This window comes from Sus scrofa, chromosome 6 (genome assembly GCF_054392235.1).
Source record: "Sus scrofa isolate SSC_HxYL_T2T_F1_AM1 chromosome 6, Sscrofa_HxYL_maternal_Yorkshire_Landrace_v2.0, whole genome shotgun sequence".
NCBI classification, from domain to species: domain Eukaryota; kingdom Metazoa; phylum Chordata; class Mammalia; order Artiodactyla; family Suidae; genus Sus; species Sus scrofa.
Window position 1 is genome coordinate 150,426,600 of NC_139388.1, and position 18,490 is coordinate 150,445,089.

Consider the following 18,490-nt stretch of genomic DNA (forward strand, 5'->3'; position numbering starts at 1 on the left):
TTAGTGGGTCAGGAAATCAATATAGCAGGTTTTGACAAGCATTTAAAAAGTGAAACAGAGTAGAAAATAGAGTGGCTCTCATATGGAAAAAAAAATAGATTTTTGCTGTTGTTGTTTGTAAAATACTCCACATTTAATCTGTGTGTAAGTCTGAGTCCAATGGAACATGTTTTTATTACTGTGGGGGTCAGGACAGACATTTTTTGGAAAACACGAGACTAGGTCATTTAGCTTTGTTCCAATTATAGATTTTAAAATTCTATTTTCTCACACACACACACGATCAAAAAACAACCCCCCCCCAAAAAAAACCCCGCCAATAATAGTGGAAAGGGAAATCTGTAGAGGTTTCAATAAAGAAGAACAAAGACTGCTTTTAGCAGAAACTTTTTACTTCTTTTGAGAAAGACCAGCATTTATGCTCTTGAAGGGCAAAGACCATCTCTGGGTTTCTGTTGGGGAGACTTTTTCACTGGTAGGGAAATGTGGGAGCACTAAATCACTGCAAATTGTCAACACAAAGTCTCCAGTGAAGAACGCTTCACACGCACGTAGTATTTGCGGGACACTGGGTACTGCAGGAGAGCTTTAAAAGGTCATACATCCTAAATAATCCCTCCTTCACGTAATGGGAAAAACATCAAGGAAATATCAGTGGAAATGACAGGTAATATAACAGTTCAGATCAGGAAGCATCTAGTGAGGATCAGTCCCTGCTGCCTGGGCTTAGAAAGGTCAAGAGAGGTGCAAGGAGGTCGTGACCCTTGTCACGGTGTGTTGCATACAGGGATGTTAGAGGGGTTCCTCCAGCATCTCCCCTAGGATCCAGGTTTGGCAGGGTGGCAGCGGCGGTGGTGGTGGTGGTGGCAGAGGTGGAAGTAAGTACAGTAGAAGTTAGGGAAAGGAGTTCCCGTTGTGGCTCAGCGGAAATGAATCTGACTAGGAACCATGAGGTTTCAGGTTCGATCCCTCGCCTGGCTCAGTGGGTTAAGAATCTAGCCTTGCTGTGAGCTGCGGTTTAGGTCACAGACGTGGCTTGGATCTGGTGTTGCTGTGGCTGTGGTTGGTCGGCAGCTGTAGCTCCGATTAGACCCCTAGCCTGAGAACCTCCATATGCCATGAGTGCAGCCCTAAAAAGACCAAAAAAAAAAAAAAAAAAAAAAAAAAAAAAAGAAGAAGTTAGGGAAAGAAGGACCTGGAAGGGGCATACCAGGCACGGGACAGCATAAATGAAGACATGAGGCAAGAAAAGGCATGTGTACAGGAGACGAAGAGCAATTCAGAGCAACCAGAATGTAAAGAAAATCAGGAAAACAAGGCTGAAAGAAATGGTCAAGGTCATGACAGTTTTTACATTATCTGTTAAGTAGTTTGGATCTCATCCTGGAGGCAATGGAGAGTCACTTAAGGGTTTTAAGCTGGGTGTGATATCATCAGTCTGTTGTTTGGTTAAAAAAAAAAAAAAACAACTCTGGTGACCAAGTGGAGGAAGGAACTGAATGGGCAAAGACCAGAAACCTGAAGACCAAATGGAAGGGACTTTCAATTGTCCAATTGAAAGATAATGATGCCAACGATACAGGTGCAACAGGGGAGTGAAAACTGGCAGAACCTTATCATTGAATGCAGGCAGAGGGTAGCCTTTTAGATTTCTATTTTAGTAATTAGAATACATAATGGTGCCATGTATTGTCCTGGTGAATAATTAAGAAAAAAAACAGAATACATTTCAGGGGAGTTGAGTTCATAAACCTGTTAACTTTCAGATGCCAGAGAGATATGCAAAAGGAAATACCCAGTTGGCATCTGGGCATAGCATTCTGAAGCCCAGGGACAAGAAGGTCAGAATATAAGTAGTGCTTGGACCATCGTGGTAGCTGAGAGCCAGTTCTGAAATGAGTATCTGCTGGTCTTTACGACAACCATATGAGATGGGCCATTAGCCCTTATTTGAGAAATGGAAACCCCAAGGCCTGGAGAGGTTAAAGAGCTTGCACAAGGTCCCAGTGTAAGAACTCCAATCCAAGTCTGACTTCCAATTCTAAGCTCCTTCCACTTGGCTGTGATGCCTCTTGAGAAGAATGTCAGGGAAGAGTCTGAACCCTGGGAGATATTGGTATTTGAAAGGTCAACACAGGAGGAAGAGCTCTCAGCTCTGTCACATTGAAAGACTGATCATGTTTCTGAAGCCCTATGAATAAGAATGCTGCAAAAAGAAGGTTGCAAATGTGCAGGGGTTCCTGGATTTCTCATCGTTTGCAGTAAAAGGTAAGAAGGGGATGAACTCTTATTGAGCAATTACTATACATTAGGCATTGTTCTCTATACAAGATTAATCTCAGATAATTCTTACCACTCTCTGAAATAGGATCTGTTATTAATGACCCTTTATAGATGAGAAAACTAAAGCTTAGGAGAGTTAAAAACTCAATGAAAAAAAGACACAGATAGATGGTATTCGAGCTCATGACTCGGGCTCTAATGGACATGCACTTTCCACTTGCCACAAATCTTGTGGCCTTCCAGACAGGCATTAGTGAAAGCACTAGGCCTGTTGTGCAGAGACCAGCCACTGATTCTATTATTATCTTTTTCTTTTCCTTTTTTTTTTCTTTTTGTCACACCAGCAACATGTGGAAGTTCCCTGGCCAGGGAACAATGCTGGATCCTTAACCTGCTGAGCCACAGGAGAACTCCCAGGCCACGATTCTAAACAAGATGAAGCCTTGTGCAAATTCAACTTGGGAAAGTTGGTCCATAATGCCCTTTTAAAAATTACTTTTGATAATACGTAAATTGCTGTTACCATTTTACTATGAAATACAGTTTCTAGTTAGGTCCTACTATATATCCAGCCCAGTTGTTACCGTCCAATTTAGTGACAGTTGATAATCATATGAACTTGTTATCTTTCTAAAGGGCAGCAAGATTCTTGAATAACATCTGTTTATGGCTTCTCTTCTAGTCCAAGATTTCTCTACCCTATGGGCAGAGTGATTTTTCACATCTCCAAATCTGATCACATCTTCCGCCAACTTCAAATTCATCAGTTCTTTTCCCCTCAAATCCACACAACACCATTCTGGCTTGGTGTACACCACCATTCGCCATGGGAATCCCAACATGTCACTGGCTTTCTCTCCCGCCGCCCTTCTGTGCCACGCCACAACCCAGTGATACTCAACTCCTTGCACCCTCCCTAAAAATATGCCATTCACCCCCTGGTTTCTGAGCATGCTCTTCTTTCTGCTCTGAATTCCTTTTTGCTACATGCTCATGTAGCAAAACTCCTACTCGAGCCTCAGGTTAAAACTCAATCATTACCTCCTCTGTAAAGGTTGCCTTGGCAGCATCATCTAGATAGAAGCAGGTACTCTTTCCTTGCTGCAACCCTCAGAACTTGTGAATGCCTTTGGTTATTATTATTACTGTATGATTAATGCCTTATCATGCAGCCCCCTCATAAGTATGACTTTTCATTTTTATGACTTTCGTTTACAGGAGGTGGTCTCAGGCTTGCTCCACCCTTGCATCTCCAGCAGAATGACTGTCAAAGAATATATGTTTGATACATAGTTGAACAAATGAAAGCTCTTCAAATCAAAGGAAGATGAATTCTTAGATAGAAATTTTTGTCTAGATATGAGTCATAATCACATAGCTCTGTAATGAATCTATTTTAGAAAATTAAATTTCTATAAGTTTATTGAAAGGAGCCCAAAGGCACAAAGACTGACTGTTTAACATGCTGTTCATAAGGCTGCATGTTAAAATGCCATTGAACAAAAGCAAAGCAAAAGCTCACCGAAGCTCCGGAAAGCAGTGTTTTAAAATACCCGTTACAATAGAAACCAACGTGTCACATCTTGTAAAAGTTCTAGCATTCATTGGGTCTTAGGTTATAATCACGTCTGCCCCTCTGGGCTAGAAAGATGGTATCAGAGATCAATTCTGTGAAGGCTGATGGGAAAATCCTGACTCTTCTCAGTGTTCAATTGGCGCTCACTAGGTTGAAAATAGATCCCAAGTGTCCAATTCCCTGAAAGACAGGATCGGCCATTGAGGTACAGGAAACTCGAGGAGAGGATACCTTCCTCTGAAAGACCTCGGGATCTCCTGGGTTACAGGAGCTGAAAGTCGTTTTAATACAGTGTTAGCGTTTATTCATAACTAACCCGGATGCTCACGCTGTTAAGATCTCACATGTTTTTCTCACACAGTCAAAATCAAGAGCGGCAGCAATTAAATCAGCACAAGTTTTCCTGTAGTTAAATAAGATTCATACATTTAGGAGTCCCCTTCTTTAGCATGCAAATCCAAACTTGGAAGGAAAAAGACAAGTGAGGATTTGGAGAGAAAGCAAGGCTTTGCGAAAAGTGTCCTGGGACGGGAATCAGGACACCAGGATTTTGTTTCAGGTTTGTTTCTGATTTGCTACGAATTTTCAGGCAAGTCACTTAGCTCTGCAGCCTCCGTCACTTACCAGCTGTGTAGACGCACAAGAATGCCAAATTCCATTAAGCCTCAATTATTTGGGGTGGAAAATTAGGCTGATCATACTTACTTTACGGGATTTCATGAGGAGTAAATGAGAGAACACGGATGAAGTTATGTTTCCCAATGCCCTAGGTGGAGGATCCCAAGTTCACTTGATGTCTAAGTCATATTTTCACAAAATAGAAATACCCTAATAGCTCTGTTCATTAAGCAGAGAAGCCCCAAACAGATCTTATTCCAAAATCTTGCTGCCCTTTAGGTAGACAACTGTGATTGTCAACTGTCACTAAATTGGACAATAATAATTGGGCTGGATATATACTAGGACCTAACTGGAAACTGCATTTCAGAGTAAATTGGTAATTTAAGTGTTATTAAAAGTAATTTTAAAAAGGGCATTAGGGACCAACTTCTACTATTTTCTTTCTTCCTTTCTTTCTTCCTTCCTCCCTCCCTCCCTCCCTCCCTCTCTCTCTCTCTCTTTCTTTCTTTCCTCCTCCTTAACAACATGGTAACTGTATGGGGGAGGGGAAGAGACACATAAATCAAAATAAATTATCAATTTTATTATATTTGAAAATGACCACAATTACTTACTAATGGAATATGCGTTCTTGCTGGACCCTGCCTCCTTCGTTTCCTGTTCTATGTAGATTTTCATGCTTTACTTGCTTTTTGTCATAGTAACTATGCTAAACCCAGCTTTGAAAAGATATGAAGTCATTTGAAGGAATGTAGCGTGGTCTAAGATTGAAAGTGTGAAGTACCTTAAGCTCATGCAGCATCTGACAGATATTGTGTTCCCCTCGAAAACATGTTCAAGTTTCCATGGGACCACTGTACCCTGGGGCCCAACGGCACATATTTTAGGAACTATGGCCCCAGTGCATTGTAGGTACTCAGAATAAATCTGGACTGGATGAAGTCTCTCTTCAGGCAAATAATTCTATGATTTGCTATTTTTTTATTACTTTTCATAAACTAGTCTGAAATAGAGTTCATGTAAAGGAAATAAATTTAAATTATCTGCTTGCGCTTTTCTCCTGGATTAAAAGGCACCTTTACCATCAATACAAGTCACTAGTGTCAGCATCTATAAACTGATAATCTTTGACACTGAAGGTTGCCGGTATACATTAATCATTGCAAAAGGGGCAAATATCTTAAAACATACACACATGCCCAAGACAACCTACCTTCCCCTACACTAGCCAGTTGTGATTTTTTTTCTGCTTGAACTATAAAGGAATTAAATAAAATCTGTTCACAATTTACCAGCTACATATGGCATGACTTTTCAAGGAATGTTGCATTTAAATGCAGAAACACTTAATTTGGGGAGTATTTATTTATGAACAATAAAGGCACTTCAACAAGCATGGGAATCATGCTTAAATGAGGTGAACCTGGGAGAGGAAATAAAATGTTAATGCATAAAATTCTTTTTTTATTTGGCATGGACAGAAATACTAGAAAACACTAGAAACACTAGAAAAAATTCCATACTGTGGGAAGGAAAAATAGCACATAAATGCTGACTCTGGGGCTCCATCTTGTGTCAATGGCAATTGACTGTTAACATCCCTCTGAAATGTTCTGTTAAGAAGGATTATGAGGAAAAATCCAGGCTCTTCACAAAATGAAGTGCCATGATTCACCAGTCATGTCTGCCATAGACTCAGGAGCAGAGTCTGGCAGCATACATGCTGTATGGTTGCCATTTCTGTCTGCAATATATAGAAATCCAGGACACTCGCCCTTCATGTTTTTAAGGGAAAGAAAATCTCATTTTTGCTTACTTATTTTACTGTTTTATATTAAAAACAGAAAATAGAACTCTCTGGTGGCCTAGTGATTAAGGGCTTGGACATGTCACTGCTGTGGCTCTGATCACTGCTGTGACACAGGTTTGATCTCTAGCCCTAGGAACTTCCACTCTTCCACTGCCTCAGGCATGACAAAAAGAAAAAGAAAGAAAGAAGAAAGGAAGGAAGGAAAGAAGAAAGGAAGAAAGAAAAAAAGAAAACTCCTAATTATAAACCAGTATTCTCTCTCATCAGATACTAAATAAAGTTCTCAGGTTGACAGATTGTTAGGTCAATAGCTTTTTGCTCTAATGTAGATAACTCAGGTCAGGCAAGGGAGCAAATATATCTTTGAGCATAGTCCCCAAAGTTAGCAACATTATAATAATATTAGGAAATACTAAGAACACTACCATGCCACCTGAGGATTGAAAACACTTGAGCATCATTCTCAGCTCCTGTTCTTTAGGAATAAATCTCTTTATTTGCTACTTAATTACTATAAAATGCAGTTGCAATTCCCAAAATGCTCATCGCAGATCTTTTAAAAATCTTTTGAGATAATGGTAGATTCACATGCAGTTGTAAGAAATAAGAAAGAGGAGTTCCCATTGCGGTGCAGTAGAAATGAATCCTACTAGGAACCACGAGGTTGTGGGTTTGATCCCTGGCCTTGCTCAGTGGGTTAAGGATCAGGCGTTGCCGTGAGCTGTGGTGAAGCTTGCAGACATGGCTCGGATTCAGCATTGCTGTGGTGTAGGCCGGCAGCTATGGCTCCAATTCAACCCCTAACCTGGGAACTTCCATATGCCACTGGTGCAGCCCTAAAAAGCAAAAAAAAAAAAAAGATATATACACTTCACCCAGTTTCCCACTGCAGTGCTAAGTCTTGTATGATTCTAGTACAAGGTCAAAACCAGGAAACTGACATTTGATAAAATCCACCGAATTAGTCAGATATCACCAGACTTCCATGAATATGGTCTGTTGTGGAGTTCCCGTCGTGGCGCAGTGGTTAATGAATCCGACTAGGAACCATGAGGTTGCCGGTTCGATCCCTGGCCTCGCTCAGTGGGTTAAGGATCCGGCACTGCCGTGAGCTGTGGTGTAGGTTGCAGACGCAGCTCGGATCCCGCGTTGCTGTGGCTCTGGCGTAGGCCGGTGGCTACAGCTCCGAATCGACCCCTAGCCTGGGAACCTCCATGTGCCGCGGGAGCGGCCCAAGAAATAGCAACAAAAACAACAACAAAAAAGACAAAAGACCAAAAAAAAAAAAAAAAAAAATATGGTCTCTTGTGTGAGTTTGTGTGTTTTAAGACGGAACTAACATATGTAGATTCTTGTGATTGCCACTACAGTCAAGCTACAGTAAAAGGACCTATTATAAGGACCCCTTAAACTACATTTTTTTTTTTTCTTTTTGCTTTTCAGGGCCACACCCACAGCATATGGAAGTTCTCAGGCTAAGGGTCCCAGCAACTCCAGATCTGAGCTATGTCTGTGACCTCACACAGCTCACAGCAACACAGGATCCTTAACCCACTGAGCGAAGCTAGGGATCAAACCTGCATCTTCATGGATACTAGTCGGGTTCATTATCATTGATCCACAACGGGAACTCCAAACTACTTTTTTTAAAAACTTAAACAATAGAAATTTATTTTCTCACAGTTCTGAAGGCTAGAAGTTCAAGACCAAGGCTGATGCAGGTTTGGTTTCTCTGAGAACCACTTTTCTTCTTTAATAACCACAGCCACCTCCCTCTCTCCCCTCTCCCTAATCCCTAGGAATTACTCATCTTTTTCCTTCTCTATAATTTTGTCATGTCAAGAATGTTATATAAATGGAATCATACAATGTATTACCTTCTGGGATTACTTTTTTTCAACACAGCATAATTCCCCTGAGACTTGCACAGGCTGTTGTATGTGTCAGTAATTCGTTCTTTTTTTCTTTCTTTTTTTTTTTTTTTTTGGCTTTTTAGGGCTGCACTCACTGCATATGGAGGTTCCCAGGATAGGGGTTGAATCAGAGCTATAGCTACCAGCCTACACCACAGCCACAGCAACGCAGGATCTGAGCTGCATCTGCGACCTACACCTCAGATCACAGCAACGCCAGATTCTTAACCCACTGAGTAAGGCCAGGGATCGAACCTGCAACCTCATGGTTCCTAGCTGGATTTGTTTCTGCTGCACCACGATGGGAACTCCAGTAGTTCGTTCTTTATGTTACCAAGTAGTATTCTACAATATAGATTCCATAGAATCATTCGTCCTTATAAAATTTATGAATAGGTTAAGAAAGCCAGTGAATGGAATGCCACAAGTACAAATTCTCTCTCATGCATGATATCTGACAAAGAAACTCAGGAGTTTACCAGTACAACTTTAATCTTTATTCCCTCATATTTTGTGAGATTGTGGAAAATATTTGGAGGTTATCCCAAGACCCATAACATGGTGAAAATCTGATTAATGGAAACAGCACTTGGTGATGAGAAATAGTTTAAGATAAAAGCAAGAACTGATGACTTCATTGGGGCCCATCCACAGGGTGGCAAATACATCACACTTCCAGTAAAAATTATGAGCTATTGGTAGTAGCTGCCTGGAGAGCAGTGATGAGAATTCAGAGATTGAGCCCAGGCTCAGCAAGAACAGAACCTAGATGGTTCCTGATATCTGTCCCCTGGTATTGGTGGAGACATCGCCACACCTGTGCCAGCTGTTTCTCACCAGTTAGAACTAAAGAAAGCCTGTGTCAACTGAAAGGTCAACGACCAGCATGAAGTATAGAAAAATCACACAATATGTGTATCTCTAACGTTGTTCAAGCAAGGAGCTCCCAGCAAGCAGGATGTCATTGGAAAGTTCATCTCTGTGGTGGGAAAGGATGGCTCAAGCCAGGAACTCCTTTATTACAATCTCCCAATTCCCTTTTCTTCCCACTCTACATACATCAATGAAATAGCTCTTTCTGAGAGAGAATACTCTATTCCTAGAGAGAAAGCACTGACCAAAGCAGCTGGAAATTTCTTCTTCCCCTAATATTTTAGTGTTTGGTTAAGTGACAAGCAGAGTGCTAATGCATTTTATATACCTCATCTCATGATTCTCACACAGTCTTGTGAAGTTGGGTCCTATTATCATCCTCACTCACAGAAAGGACTGAAGCTTAGAGAAGCATGATAACCACCCCAGCCAGGAAAAGGAAACCGTTGGTGTCTGTCTCTACTGCCTTCTCTGCCCCTTGGCTTTCTCTTTCTAATTATAAGTTAATACACTAGAGGTATGTTTAATATACACACCTCTGGGAGTTCTCCTTGTGGCTTAATGAGTTAGTAACCCAACATTGTGTCTGTGAGGATGCGGGTTCGATACTTGGCGTGGCTCGGTGGGTTAAGGATCCAACGTTGCCATGAGCTGCAGTGTAGGTTGCAGACATGGCTTGGATCCCATGTTGCTCTGGTTGTGGTGTAGGCTGGCAGCTGCAGCTCTGATTTGACGCCTAGCCCTGGAACTTCCATATGCTGTGGGTGTGGCCCTAAAAAGACTATATTTATATATACACACATCTCTGGTGAGTCTGGACCACAGCATGATTGCTCCCACATTCCTAGAGCCTGCTCATCTCTGATAAAAATCAAGTGCCTGGATCCCAAGGTTAAGGACCAGATGGTGGACATGGAGACTCAATTGAGTTTTCTGAAGCCAGTTTGCTTAATCTTGAGTGCACCTTCCTAAGCCACACACTTCATCACCCTAATACACTACAACATAGATCTCATCACAAATATAGAATTACTGAAAAAAAGTTGCTTTTTTTTTTTAGTACCTCCAGGTTGAGAAATTTTATCTTAGTAACAGGCCTAATAGATTGGGACAGTTTCCCCATGAGAACTGCAAGGGAATAGAAAAAAATAATTTTGAGAACTAGATAAGTCTTAGAGGAGTTTAACGGGTACAAACCTTTACATTAAGCAAAAAAAAAAAAAAAATCATTTCAATTTTTTTTTCTTTCACATATGTTGTTTATTCCCATTAGACCATCCCACGAATACTCTTCGTTCTCACTTCTAGGTTTGATAGATAGAGAAGTATTTTTAAATTTCTAAATTTATATGCACATTGCACTTCCTTACTTTAAGTTGTGAAGAAGAAAAACACATTCTTGTCATTAGGTAACCATGAATAAGATTCTTTAATTTCATTTCTCATGATATCAATCATTAAGAAACTTGCAAAGCTTATCAGAATATTTGTTTTATTCTTTAGGGATATTATTAGGTAAATATGCTTTAAAATACGTTGGTATCTCTTCTCCTTTGGAATAGGAAACCAAAATACATAGGAGATTAAGAAAAACTATTCGGCAAGTTGCATAGCAACTGAGGAAGAGAACTGGGTCTCTCTCAGGTCTGTTTTTGACCTCAAGTGGAATTCATTGTGCTTGAGAGCTCACACCAATATTCCATTTTCCCAAATGGCTAGAGTATAGTCGTATAAGGGAACCCTGTGCTTAATCAGCCATTGACAGTAGTAAGTGCTACAAGCCAAGTCACTCCACCAACCCATGTGAAAATTGAATAGCATTGTGGAGCAAGAGAAACTCTTACCCATGGCTGGTGAGAGTGCAAAATGGTAAAGCCACTTGGAAGACAGTTTGGCAGTTTCTTATAAAACCAAGTGTACTCTTACCCTACAATCTAGCAATCGAGCTCTTCATATTTATGCAAAGGAATGGAACACTTAGGGCCACACAAGAACCTGTACACAGAAATTTTTAGCAGTTTGATTCATAATTGCCAAAACTTGGAAACAATCAAGGTGTCCTTTAGGAAGTATATGGATAAATAAACTGTGATACTTCCAGATAAGGGAATAGTATTCAGTGCTCAAATGAAATGAGCTATCAAGTTGTGAAGATGTAGGGGAAATGTAAATGCCTGTTATCAAGTGAAAGCAGCCAATCTGAAAATGCTACAGACTATATGATTCCAACTATATGACATTCTGGAAAAGTCAAAACTAAGGAGATAATAAAAAGATGAATGGTTGCCAAGCTTCACAGGAGAGAGAGGAATGAATAGACTGAACGCAGAGGAATTTTAGGGCAGTGGAACTGTTCTATGTGATACTACAACGGTGAAGACATGTCATTATACATCCATCTCAATTCATAGAACCTACATCATTAAGTGTTACCCATCGTGTAAACTATGACTCTGGCTGATGACATGTCAATGTAGGTTCATCTGTTACAACAAATGTACCACTCTGGTGGGAGATGGTGATAACGAGGGAGACTATACACGTGTGGGGGCTGGGAGGATATGGGAATTCTTTATGCTTTCCACTCAATTTTGCTGCAAACCTAAAACATCTCGAAAAAATTGAGTCTATAAGAAGGAAGAAAGTAAACATAATTGGCAAAGGGAAGAACTTTATCAACACGGAGGTCAAGGAGAATGTGTCCAACTCCTAGACATGATCATTTTCACAAGCTTATTTTGAGCCTAAGAATCACAGGATCAATAAGTAAGCATCCAGATTCCTTGAAAGGAAGAGGTAGCCTGGTCAGGGAAGTGACCTGATAAGATGCTTCAGACTTTGGCACTAAATCCAGATGCGGAGTGAGGATGCAGGATAGGGAGAAGGGTCCAAGCCCTCTTCTCCCTCCTGGAATAGTGTAGTCAGGGCTCAACCTTAGAGAAAAATCCATGAAGATTTCAAGTTCACAGTAGGTGCCTGATATTAAAATGTCTTCATCATGCCTAACAAATAATTAGCAAATTTTCCATTGCTCACTGATGTAGAAGAACTGATGACTGCAGATTTTTCTGTTGAGACAGTTTGAAAAGAAGGACATCTGAGCTACAGAAAGAGAATGTTTCCCTTATTTTTTTTTAAATTCAGATATACAGAACACACACTTAAAACAAAGAGCTCAGAAGAAAATTATTCTCTAATGTGTCCTCCAGTTTTATAGAGATTTACTCCAGGACTCTGTTAATCAAATTAATAGACATTGACAGAATCCAATTATTCTTAGGAACACACAAAGAGGATAATGTTTGTTTTTATCTTCAAACAGATTAGGATTACCCAAAAGACCATCTATGCACTTGCTTAGGGCACCAAAAACAGGAAAAAAATTAAAGAGGAACATTTCCCAAAATAAATATAAAAATTTTTGAAATTTGATAGATTTTCCTATTCTTATTTGACCTAACAATACCATTTTATTTTGAATTAGATGTGGTAAAGGGGGGGATGCCAACATTTTTGTCTGTACCTAGGGTCTCTTGAGATCTTAATCAAATCTCTGACCCTAAGAAATTTAAGAACTCGATGGGAGAGGAGAAACACACAGGAAACCAAAAGAGAATACACCTCATTATATCATCCTGTGGCAAATTGGATGTTTCTGTCTATAACCACAACAGAAATCATTATTGCCCAGACATTAGAAAACAGTTTTATAGATTAGATGAGATTTGGGTCAGGCCGGAAGGACTGAGGAGGCCAGTACTTGATATTCAGAAGGAGATGTGGATTTTTTATATCTAGAGAGATATAAATAACCCACTATTTCCATGACTTCTGAAGATGAGTCTCTTTAAAAAGTCTCTACTTATAGATACTTATAGATAACATTTTAGAACTATGTTGTCAAACACCCTCGCTTGTTGAGTCTTCAAGGCACAGGGTCATTAGACATCAAAAGAGTGATTTCCAAGGGTGTCTGAATTTTCATCACTATATTCAAATTGACTAAACGGTGGGGAGACATAAATTCCCATCATTAGCTAAAGAGCTCTTTGTAAAATTCATGGGCTAAAAAGGCCAACAGTTTGAATTTGCTTTAAGGACTCCTGACCTTTTCAATTAATGTTTAGAGAATTTGTTATGTTCTATTTTAATAAGTGAAACTGGGGTTAATGACAGAGGAAATTTTTGTGCCCAAATGATTTAAGAAAACAAAGCCTAAAATAGGCATGTCTTAGCCTCTTCAGCAGCCACTAAATAAATTCACTGTTTCCTTCCAGTCATGAGAAATCTCTGAACCCTTCACCTTCTCTTTATCCTCATCACCATGTAGGTATTAGGACTCCAAGTGATGAAAACTCATGATAGCATATTTAGATGGTAAATAGAATGTAAGGCATGATTTCCTACTGACTAAAGCAGGACCGTGTTTTATTGTTGGGTTTTAAACAGGGTTCCACTTCTGTTTCTTGTGTTAGGTGGGAGCATTTTTTCTTTTTTTAATCACATTTCTACCCATTTTACTCTTTTAAGTAACAGAACCTAGGAGACAAGGAGACACTAGAATACCTTTATTTTGCAAATTATAGAACGTTTATTAATAACCGTGTTTTGGTTGCTTACCAACCAAATCTATTGCTAATGGTCTGCAAAGAATAAAACACAGATTAAATGTGAAATCAAAAGGGAGGTAAGAATGAAGAATGAGAATGTTAACTTCACTTCAAGCTTTCTAGATCAGAGACCTAAAGTGAAATGGAAAATATAGGAAAGAATGTCCACTTAAAAAGTGAAAAAAATAACTCTTTTCAATGAATTCTTATTTCTTTTCTTTTTTGGTAAAAATCATATATTATTAGATTGACTCTGTCTCAAACTTGGATCACTTGACCTTACATATCGACCAGTCATCCTACATGTTAATAAATATGTCCTTTGTAGAAGATTGAAACCTCATTCCCCCCCTTTCTTGTCAAGAGGTCAGCGAGGTGGGGGAGGTTCTGACATTTGCACATTTGGCAGGTGAAGGCACCGAAGGAGAGAGAACGTAAGTGCCTTTTAAGAGGCTGTAGAGTGAGTTGGGGCAACCTGGGGTGTGAGCAATCAGACTTGCATATTACTTTACTATTCCACCACATGCTTCAAGGGGACACATACGTACACAGTGATTCCATCTCTCTTTAGTTACTGATAAGAAAAGATGATCTAGCAATAATTTTTCTTCTTTCATGGGGCTCATAGTGGGGCTGAGAGGAGCTAGCCATATGAACAAAGGTAACACCATGTGACAAAGGAATATGCAGAAGAAAGACACCACTAACCTCTGCTTGGTGGGAAATAGGAGGTCTTAAGCAAGGATGTAAGACAATATGCAGCTGAAAAGGCATAGAGCGTCCTCTTTGGTTTAGTGAATGAAAGGGTATTTGAGCTCAGAGAATTATGCTTCTAAGTATTTAATCACAGACTGAGGAGCTTGGATTTTTTAATCAGGCTCATCCATTCCTGCAAAGGTGAAACCCAGCCTCTAAGTGAATAGTCAGTCCCAGTGGTTGGCACACTCAAGGGTGCATCAGAACAAACTCAGGAACTCTTTCAAGGAAGTTACCGGGGTCCACTCCCCGAGATTCAGCAGAACAAGGTTAATCTGAATTTATAATAACCAGTTTAGGGGATGCAAGTGCAAGCAGTTGGTGGACCAACTGTTGAGAATACTCCCAACTTTTCTGCTACTTTCTTGAGCTGATGGCTCATCTCTTACACAAACCTACCTTCAAGTCTCATCCAAATAACTTAAGAGTTTTCTGGCATACCATGACAGCAGGGTATTTTATTTGAGAAACTATATACAATGTGAAATACCTATAGGCATATCTGTCTCACCCTCTCCTTGAAAAAGGTTTTTTAGGCAGGGTGTAAAAAGCCATGCATAATTCACATATTTATAAATCAGTTGACGTTAACCACATCAGAGATTTGATACATTAAAGAATTTTATAACTATATATAAAATAAAATCGCTAATCTATATTTTTCATAAATCTGAGTTTAAGTTGGGCTTACTTTAATATGTACCTATAGGTTAATACTCATTTTTCTAGCATAGTGTAAGCGGTTATCACTCTTTTAAGGTAAACAAAGACCCGAGGCTTTAGGAATGAGATTTGAGGGCTAACTTATTTTAACATAATCTTGGGTTATCTGAGGTGGATCACTTTTTAGCCTATTTTATGCAGAAATAACTCTAATTGCTTCCTATGTTTTTGACTGAAAAGAGTTAACTGCTTTTCCACTGACATAAATAGGCAAATCCCTTTTTAAGGGGGAAAAAAAAAAAAGCAAACATGCTTAGTCTGTGAAGTGTGTTTTCCTCTCATTTAATCAAAACCTTAGAGGTCACTGCCTTTCCCCAGATCTCCAAGAGAACAATGCCTCTCCATTCATATCTGTAGGCCTGGGACCTGACCCGTTTTCATACAAAGTATCCCCGCCAGGGCTGCTGGACAGCAAAGTCCTTCTAGCTTCACTCGCCAGCTCATCTGGCCACTTCCCCTGAGAAAAAATACCTCCCAGCAAAGCCGTTTGTTTTCAAAGGCAATATTACACAATAACTGGTGTTTTATCCTATCCCTCCTATTACTTCTGGTCCACTTACTCTCATTCAGAATTTATGAGCCCTTTTAGGCAGTGTCTTTAGGATTTTCTAGGTATAGAATCATGTCATCTGCAAACAGTGATAGTTTTACTTCTTCTTTTCCAATTTGGATGTCTTTTATTTCTTTTTCTTCTCTGATTGCCATGGCTAGGACTTCCAAAACTATACTGAATAGGAGTGGTGAGAGTGACATCCTTGTTTTGCTCCTGATCTTGGTGGGAATTCTTTCAGCTTTTCATCATTGAAAGTGATATGGGCTGTGGGTTTGTCACATAGGGTCTTTATTATGTTGAGATCAGTCTGTCTATGCTCCCTTTCTGGAGGGTTTTTATCAGAAATGGGTGTTGGATTTTGTGCAAAGCTTTTTCTGCATCTATTGAGAGGATCACGTGGTTTTAGAATCACGATGATCTTCCTCCAGATTTCTAGATAACTCACAAGCTCCTTTAGCTGCCCTACTGGAAGGACCAGTGAATGGACTCGGAGAGACACAGATTCAGTCCTATTGTCACCACCAAGTAGGTGGTCCCTTCTCCTTTCTGTGGTGTGAAATTCTGAATCTATCCTCCTCCTCTCCGAGCTATACGTCAATGTTTCTCTTTTTCTCTTCATATAATTCTCCTGGTGGCAAAGTAGTTGGTGACCTGGCCTCCTTTCTAGGAAGACATCAATTAGTGGGATTTCTGCCACCTTTTCAAGATATGCACTGGTCACAGGGTCCCGGTTCATCTCTTACAAGCATCCTACACATACAGAATGAGTGGTTGTCTCTTGTGAGCTCATGTGGGCCCTCAGGTGGTGTGCAGGCTGCTTTGTGAGGCAAATTCGATTACAATACAAAAGGATTAACCAAATTATTTTTATTAATATTATTATTTTTGTCCTTTTAGGGCCATACCTGCGACATATGGAAGTTCCCAGGCTAGGAGTCGAATTGGAGCTGCAACTGCCAGCCTGGACCACAGCAACACCTAATCCAAGTGCCATCTGTGACCTACACCACAGCTCATGGCAATGCCAGATCCTTAGCCCACTGAGTGAGGCCAGGGATGGAACCCATCTCCTCATGGACACTAGTCGGGTTTGTTACAGCTGAGCCACAACAGGAACTCCAGGATTAGCCAAATTATAATCTACTGGCTTGTCTCTAATGAACATCCTCTGTCTTTCCATCATTCGCTAAAGTGAATTTGGGTAAAAGTCTCCCATCTTCCTTTTTTAATAGTAAAGTGTTAACTATGTCAGGACCAAACTTACATCTGATGCCAGGTTGCTACTCAGATAATCATTCCTTGGTCTTTAGGAAGGAACACCAAATGGAACTCCACTAACTTGGAGTTTTCTAATGAAGAATGTAGAATAGCTTGACTTAGGCTGAGCTGAGGATATGCCCGGCAAAGCATTTTAAATGAAAGAAAATGTATTGATCCTAATACGTGAAATACTTTTATAGAAATAAATGTTAATCAGAATAGCCTTTATTTATTCTTTGAGTCAAGACTGGCAGGACCTTGCAGGAAATAACTTGTGACAGTTATTATGTGCAATTAAAGTAATAAAAACTATATTCTGGGATAATAGCAATAACAATGGCTAAGATTAAGACTCTCCTATTTACAAGGCACTCTCTTAAGAGTTGTATGGATATAGGTCATTAAATCCTCTCTGTAATAGGATTAAGTGATATATTATTATCCCCATTTATATACAGGGACCAGAGGTGGTAAGTACTTTTCCAAGGTCACACAATTAGTAAATGGTCAAGCTAGAATTTAAAAATAAACAGCCTGACTCCAGAGCCTTGACCCTTAAACCACTATACTATACTGCCCTAAATGAACAAACTGGCAATTTAAGCAGCTTGGGCTTTATTAGCCTAAAGAAGGGAAATTTCATTATTTACTCTTACATCTTAGAGCATTTCAGTACAGTGAGCAGGCCTTGAGTTTTTGCCCACTAATAAAACAAGTAATTGTGTCAAGAAAAAGATTGTGAAATAAAATTTCTCTAATTTTTTTCAATACACTTTTTTTTTCTTTTTAGGGGTGCACCTGTGGCATATGGAAGTTTCCAGGCTAAGTGTGAAATCAGGGCTGCAGCTGCCAGCCTACATCACAGCCACAACAACTTGGAATCCAAGCAGAATCTGTGACCTACACCACAGCTCACAGCAATGCCAGATCCTTAACCCACTGAGTGAGGTCAGAGGTCAAACCCACATCCTCATGGATACTAGTCGGGTTCGTAATCTTCTGAGGCACAATGGGAACTCCCTTCCATATATTTTTTTAAGCTCCAGTTTCTATGATGGCTTTTCTCCAGATCATGATTGGGAGATCAAAAGACTGTCCCAGAGTTCCCTGGTGGCACAGCAGGTTAAGGGTCTGGCATTGTCACTGCTATAGATTGGTGACTGTGGGTTCAATCTCTGGCCTGCGAATTTCTGCATTTTGTGGTCATGACCAAAAAAAAAAAAAAAGAAAAGAAAAGAAAAGAAAAAAGACTATGGCAAGTACTATACCTACTGTTGAGACAAAGTAACAAAAAAATTCTTGCTATATATGGAAGATAGACCATGTACAAATAAATAATATATCTTACATCAGGTGGAGAGAAATGCTAGGCATAAGAAAAAACAGATTTAAGTGGAGGGGAGTTTGAGGTAGTGGTTGCTGTTTTACGTGGTATGCTCAAGAGAGGCCTCTCTGGCTAAGTGCTCTCTGAGCAAAGGCCTAAAGGAAGCAAGGGAACATACTATGTGGTTA

General features: G+C 39.9%; 1 protein-coding gene and 1 long non-coding RNA gene across 50 annotated transcripts in view; one reads left to right on the forward strand and one right to left on the reverse strand.

Moving 5' to 3' along the window:
- The window catches only part of SGIP1 (SH3GL interacting endocytic adaptor 1), a 228,031-nt gene that overhangs the window by 158,883 nt on the left and 50,658 nt on the right, over positions 1 to 18,490 (reverse strand). The gene's annotated exons all lie outside the window — the stretch shown is intronic.
- Positions 2,589 to 9,856, forward strand: LOC146402877 (uncharacterized). The gene is made up of 2 exons (XR_014808061.1): positions 2,589 to 6,906; positions 8,518 to 9,856. It is a non-coding gene; the product is annotated as an uncharacterized LOC146402877 (long non-coding RNA).